Raw genomic sequence first — 7,893 nt, 5'->3', positions numbered from 1 at the left:
AGCAGAAAAGAAAAGAGGGGTGCATAGAGAGGACTCTTCTGTGTCTTGTTTGAAAATAACACGTATTTCTTCTCACATGCCATTAGGTAGAGCACAATTGCAGCCACAATCTTTTTTTTTTTTTAACTAACATATAATATATTATTTGTTTCAGGAGTACAGGTCTGTGATTCATCAGTTTTACACAATTTACAGTGCTCATCATAGCACATAACCTCCCCAATGTCCATCACCCAGCCCTCCATCCCTCCCACCCTCCCTCCACTCCATTAACCCTCAGTTTGTTTCCTGAGGTTAAGAGTCTTTTATGGTTTATCTCCCTCTCTGGTTTTGTCTTGTTTCATTTTTCCCTCGCTTCCCCTATAATCTTCTGTCTTGTTTCTCAAATTCCTCATATCAGTGAGATCATATAATTGTCTTTCTCTGACTGACATATTTCCCTTAGCGAAATACACTCTAGTTACATCCATGTCATTACAAATGGCAGGGTTTTGAGTTTTTTTAATGACTGCATAATATATATCACACCTTCTTTATCCATTCAACTGTTGATGGACAACTAGGCTCTTTCCATAGTTTGGCCATTATAGACATTGCTGCTATAAACATTGGGGTGCACAGATCACTAAATTTGCATCTTTGGGGTAAATACCCAGTACTGCAAGCTCTATGTTCAACTTTTTGAGGAATCTCCATATTATTTTCCAAAGTGGTAGCCACCATCTTTTTAAAGACCATCTGAAAACTGTAGTCAAGTTCTGTGACAAGGAAGAAGTAAAAAATAACATCTTTCCAAGTGAAGAGAATGAAACCTCAAGAGAGAAAATGCATAGATGAATGCAATCAACCCACAGGATCATGAGAGAAAATTGTTTAATTTAGCCATTAGGCTTTTGGATGGTTTGTTATGATGCAATGGATAACTAGGTTAGGCCTAAGCACTAAGCATTGCTCATGTATATTTTCTACATCTGAGAAGCCACAATCTGGTGAAGGACTTTAAAGAATGAATTGAAATGTGAATATTAGTAAATTATGATGAGTGGCATGAGAGGTATGAGTATATGCAGGGAGAGAAGAGGAAAATCTTGTCTAGGGAAGTATCATTAGAGGTGGGTTTTGAACTGGCTCTAGAAATTCTATCATTTCTGTTTGATAAAGGTGGATATGGTTAGGGAGTTCTATAAAGAGAAAATAACTTCAGAAAAATCTATGGTGGCCAAAAGTTAATTGCTGCTCAGTTTTGGGAGCTTCATATTATATATGTATATGTGTGTGTGTGTTTATGTGTGTGTATTATATAAATCATATTTATTTATTTAATTTATTTATTTTATTTTTAAAAAGATTTTATTTATTCATTTGACAGAGAGATAGAGAGAGAGAGCACAAGTAGGCAGAGCACCAGGCAGAGGGAGAGGGAGAAGCAGGCTCTCCACTGAGCAGGGAGTCCAATACAGGCCTGGATTCCAGGACCCTGGGATCATGACCTGAGCTGAAGGCAGCCGCTTAACGGACTGAGCCACCCAGGTGCCCTAAATCATATTTATGATTCACATATACTTACATAGAAATATAAAATATTTAAAAATATATTGGGGTGCTTGGGTGGCTCAGTGGGTTAAAGTCTCTGCCTTCGGCTCAGGTCCTGATCCCAGGGTCCTGGGACTGAGTCCCGCATCGGGCTCTCTGCTCAGCAGGGAGCCTGCGTCCTCCTCCTCTCTTTCTCTGCCTGTGTCTCTGCCTACTTGTGATCTCTGTCAAATAAATAAATAAAATTTAAAAAATAAATAAATAAAATAAAAAATTTTAAAAATAAACATATGTATAGATACATATTTATATTTTATACATATAAATTATATATATGACATGTATAAATATATATAAATATAAAAATATTAAAAATATAAAAATGTATGTATATTTTATATATGTGTGTGTGTGTATATATATATAAAAATTTGTCAGAGCAATCTAGCAAGGAAGGAATTAATTAAATCAGATTCAAATGTAGTACTGAAAACCTAGACTCTTTTCAGCATGGCACTGTGCCTCAAGGAAAGGATAGAAAAAAGTGGGAGAATCTTTTAAATGGCAGGTTGGGGCACTTCAAAAGAAAAAGATGAAGGCTCTGCAAGAGCTTATCTTTAATCAGAGTAGCAAAACGGACCCAATAAATAATTCTCTGCAGGGAAACCCATGTTCTTACTGCTACTTAGAATATTCTCAAGATTTCCTTTTTTAAACCGTTTTCTGATTTGACCATGTACATTTGTAATGTGGAATCTTTTCTAATATTCATTTTATTGATATAAATATTAAAACAAGCATTATTAAATTATTGGAGAATAGGTAATTCAGTCAGTTTTCTGGGTAGCAGGTTTAAATCTTTTTACACCATCTTGATTTTACAGCATTAGGAAGTCTGAGATTTTCTCTATTATCCTTTCCAAACTTTTAGATAGGAATATTTAAGCTCAAAATTGTTAGAGTTCACACAAATTAGCAACAACAGTAATGGGGCGGGGGGTGGGGGAAAGGGGGGAGGGATGTTAACTAGCCAGGAAACAAAAGTATTTGCCTTCCAAGTTAGTGCCTTGCTATCTTAAGTTCACTTATTTTTAAAGACTTCTTTTGAAGAAGTCATCTGTTTGTCTGCCTCTCAATAAATATAATATCAGAAACATAAGCAGGGTCTTTATTTGATTTTCAGAGTAAGTTTCTAGAGGACTGACAAATTGTTCTGTTATGATTATTTAAGATTGCAGATATGTAAAAAACCTTTTGTAACTCTATCTTGGCTTGAGGCCACATCTTGAAAGTAATTTTAGGTGTTTATTTAAAAGATTCCATCATATAATCTTTTTTCTCTCTCCTGTTCTTTAGTGCAGTAGTTTAATTTTATGGAACCCTATTTGCATTTTTTGTAAGAAAAAAACATTTACTATATTACTGACTATAAAAGTAAGGCATGACTGTAATAGAAAACAAGGAAAATACAAAAGAGTATTAAAAAAAACACATATAACCTCTCTGCCTGGGTATAATAGCTTCAGTTTTCTTTATTCCCTATTATCAATGGAGATATCTTATTCCTTGTGCATCCAGAATTTTCTTATGTCTCCAAACACTACCTAAAGCTTTATGTACATAAAAAGAGCTAAAAATATATATTTTGAATGGAAAATCATGTATTTCATTCCCGTTTCTTTCCATGTCTTTTACATAGTTGGGATTTTTCTATATAAGTTCCTGTGCCTGCCCAACATCTTGTGCTCAACATATTGATATTAGGTCATAACATATTCATAAATAGCATGCTTAATATCTGCCTATGATTCCCTGAGATGGATACCTCAAAACTCTCTATGCAACCTAGTTTTAATCATTTAGATGGGTACTAAGTTTGCTAGTATAATTCAGTTTTCCAATACCTTAGATGGAGACTGTTTTTTATCTGCCTAAACCTGTTCCCTATCCCCTACCACTCTCTATTTCCTTTGTAATGGAGTTGTAATAGTTGGTTGATGACTCAGGGACTGTGATTCCCAGCTCCTGATAGCAGCTACGTGCCCCTGCCACCAAGTACTTGCCAACAAAATGGGACGAAAGATATACTGTGCTTCTTTCAGGACAAGCCCTTATCTATAAGCCAAAAGTAACTTGGGTATTTTAATTTCTGTGATATAGAGCATTCACCTCTGATGAATACAACAATCGGTTTTTGTTTTTGAACCAACATTGCTGGGTCTTTTGTGAGAGCAGCTGAGACATTGGTAGTAATTAATGCAGTCACACGCCCCTTCACTAAATATGGTTCGGCTTGCCCTTGGGGCTAGCTCATCTGTTGTGCTCTTGACCCACAAGGTTTCCTGTCTAAAGTAGGAAACGAGGTTTTCAAGAGTCACTTTTTCTGTGGTTAAGTTCCAAGTTAGAGTTTACCAACAAATGGATAATAGATTGGAGGTTGATTTCCACCTGGAAATCTGTAGCAGGGGGAGAGGATAGTGGAACCAGACACCTTCTTGGGTAGATCAGGTATACCCTTTAACAATGGTTCTTAAGATTTAGTGTGTTCTGGGGGTTAAGTACAGATTTCTCAGTCCACCCCCGAATCTCAGGTCCAGTAGATGTGGGGTGGGTTCTGAAAACATGCATCTCTAACATGTTCCCAGGTGATGCTAATGTTGCCGGTCCAGAGATTCCAAGTTAAGAACCACCGTTCTTGAAGAAGGAGAGTTCAGTTATTCCAGAATGACAAAGAAATGGGGAAGTAAAGAAAATAATACCTTCCTAAGTTCATTTCTCATTTTAAAGGAACTTGATCAAAGTCAGCATTTTCTCCATGTGAAGAATTAGTCAAGCTATTCCACTTGTCCTTATATCTCTAAATAGGTGGCAAATACTTTGAAACCAAGGTCCGATGGCCACTTTTTGTTTTCTTCTTCCCTGGGGCAGTTTTAGTCAACCTAACTACTAAGGACTAACTACTACTACTACTACTACTACTACTAAGGACTACTAACTACTAAGGATTAACACTAACACTACTGAAACATACATATCTACTGGATCACTGGTTTGTGATAGAGAACACTTTTCACTTGTTTCAGTCATCAGATGGTCAGCTTATCACTGATGCTTGGCACTGTAAATGATCTACTTGTCATGTCGGGCTATTAATCTTCATGGTATAACAGAAGATTCTAGATGTCCCAAAAAAAAAAAAATGAAGGAGAGACACTTGACCACTGAAACTCACCATACCATACTTGTCCTTCCTGCCTTCTGGTCGTTTCTTTGGCTTATAAAACAGCACTGAATTAGAGTGTGGGAAGGTAACATTAACGAGACCTATCTGAGTCCTGCAAGACAGTCATTTGCAAGAGCAGGTGTCTTTCAGGTAAGATGCTTCGTGGGCTTTTGATGTTTTTCTTGTACACTACTTCCAAACCCTTTTGAGTCCTGTGACTTTCCTGTTAAGGAACCTACAGTGTCACCCCTACTGTCCTCTGGATCAAAGGAAATTTTTCTGTCATTATTCTGTCATATCAGGATGTGGTGATTGAGGTGATATCTGGTGATATCTCAGTCATCATCAATACCAGCTACCTCTACAATGACTCATATAATACTTTTTAATGACATAAAACAGATATTGGCACATATTTGTCATCAGTCTTTATTTTTTATCGGAGATAGGCCCTAAATAAGACAAACGATCATTGTTATATAAGATGCTGTGCTCCAGAAGATAGAGATAGTTACTTGCAAAAATGTAATGACAGTCTTTGCATTTGCTGGTTAAATCCACCTGTTTTAAGTTGTGACACCAAGAAAATTCCTTGTCCTTTATGATATTATTTATAATTAAGTGCTCGTGCTGGAGGAAGGCCAGTGTATGAAAACAAAAACGATATTAGCCACTGTGAAATCTGGTTGGTCAAATATCCTCAGAGAAGGGAATTGTGGGCTCCTTTGCTTTGCTTTGCTTTGCTTTGCTTTGGAGGGGGGATCGTGGGTTTCTAATTCAGGATTTTTAACTTCACAAATTTTACTTTCTGAATCTTCATGCTCTTTATTTTTAATTTAATGCCTCATCATGTATTTGCTCTGAAAATAAGGCAAAGTCACGTCCATCCTGTATTTCCAGGTCTTAAGAGAATTACCACAGGTCACCATTATGACTAAGATTGAAAATCTTCACAGCTTTGCTTCTAAAAAATTTAAACAGGTCACCATAGCAGGGACAGTTATTGGCATTTGACATCTTCCCTGGAGGCACCAAAAGACTGTCTGAGTGTAAATGGCCTGAGGCACAGCTGCCGAATCAGGAATCTAGAAGACCAACCTCAATGATCCAGTAACCCTGTGTTTAGCTTGTTGTGTAATGGCAAGTCCCTGAGGGAGAGGGCACCACACCTATTATCATGCTATTGTTATATACATATAAAATATTTACTTCAAGGGGAAGGAATTCTACTTGCATCATACATTTGGTGCCCATATTGAGGGTTTAGGTCTGCTGACTTGTAGATCATAGCCACCTCAAGCTGGGGGTGATTCATTCTTAGAATGTTCAAGACTCCGTCTGATGATTAAGAATGACTTCTCTGATCTATTTCATCGGGCTAGCCACAGATCTAGAGCCGGATTGGGGTTGAGATTTCTGCATTGCCACTTAGCAGCTCTCTCACCTTGGACAAATGACTTAGAATCTTGTGATGTAATGATGTCTTAAGTATACACTTTTCAGTGGGCAAGATAAGAAAATGAAGAGACCATACATAGCATAGTACTTAATGCAAATTAAGTGCTGCATAAATTTAGCCATTATTAATAGAACGCGGCTAGTCCTTTTACTTAAAATGTGTGTATGGCTGTCTGAGGGAGAGTGGGGAAAAAGCCAGGGGTGAATAACTTTCTCATTGAGTATTTGTTTATGCAACAAATGTTCTTTGATTAGAGGGAGTGTCTCTGATTAATTTGTAGATGCAACTGGGGTTAGGAAACTAGTTGATATCACTTATGTATCTGTTTGAAATAAATTCCTTTATCATGTAAATTCTGATGGAAGAGTGAGCTAAGAACAAGTGTTATTAAAAGGAGAGAAGGACTTTGAAACTCTTTGCAGGATCCTTTGGCACATAGTTAAGTAAGCCCTTCTAGTTTAGTCACTTACCCTACGTATCTGTTGAGTGGCTCTTCTGTGCTAGCCAAATAGGCAATACAGCGAGGATAAAACAATACACATTACACCTGTAATGCCTGTCCTTGTGGAGTCTACATTCTGTTTCAAGGCTTTTCCAAAGTACTGTCTCTAGTTGAACATGATACACCAATTTCCTCTAAAACTGTTAAGTTATACATTTTTGTTGTAATTGTCAGAGTCTCTACCTGGGGCTTTTTGTTTTTTTTTTTAAAGATTTATTTATTTATTTATTTTTAATTTTTTTTTTAAAGATTTTATTTATTTATTTGACAGAAATCACAAGTAGGCAGAGAAGCAGGCAGAGAGAGAGAGGGAAGCAGGCTCCCCCCTGAGCAGAGAGCCCGATGCGGGGCTCGATCCCAGGACCCCGGGATCATGACCCGAGCTGAAAGCAGAGGCTTTAACCCACTGAGCCACCCAGGTGCCCCATAAGATTTATTTATTTTTATTCTTCTCCCTCTGCCTGCTGCTCCCTCTGCCTGCGCATGCTCTCTCTCTTTCTTTCTCTGACAAGCAAATAATTGAAATATTAAAAAAAAAAATAGAGATTCCTTGGGTGGTTCACTCAGTTAAGTATCTTCCTTCCCCTCAGCTCATGATCCCAGGGTCCTGGGATCAAGCCCTGCATCTAGCTCCTTGCTCAGTGGAAGTCTACTTCTCCCTCTGCCTGCAGCTCCCTCCTGCTTGTGCTCACTCCCTCTCTCTCTGACAAATAAATAAATAAAATCTTTAAAAAAAATACTTATTTTTAGAGAGTTGGGTAAGGGGCATAGGGAGAGGGAGAAAATCCTCAAGCAGATACCCTGCTGAACACTGAGCCCAATGCAGGGTTCCATTCCAGGACCCTGAGATTCATGACCTAAGCCAAAAGCAAGAGTTGACCCCTTAACCAACCAAGCTGCCCAGGTGCCCCATAAAGGAAATTGAATTAATTTGATATTTATTTGATAAGTGTTCATTATTGCTTTCTCTCTGCTACTTAGTGGTAGCAGTTTCCTGTTTTGTGAATGTATTGTATCCTCATAGCAAACATATTAAGTAATATGTATATATTATGTATAATATGTATGTGTATATATATTATGTGTAATATGTATATATATTATGTATAATGTGTGTGTGTGTGTGTGTGTGTGTGTGTGTGTGTGTGTATGTATATATATGTATATGTATATATA

The sequence above is a fragment of the Martes martes genome (assembly GCF_963455335.1).
Source record: "Martes martes genome assembly, chromosome: 7".
NCBI lineage: Eukaryota > Metazoa > Chordata > Mammalia > Carnivora > Mustelidae > Martes > Martes martes.
The sequence above is the reverse complement of the archived record's forward strand: the minus strand, read 5'-3'. Positions refer to the sequence as shown.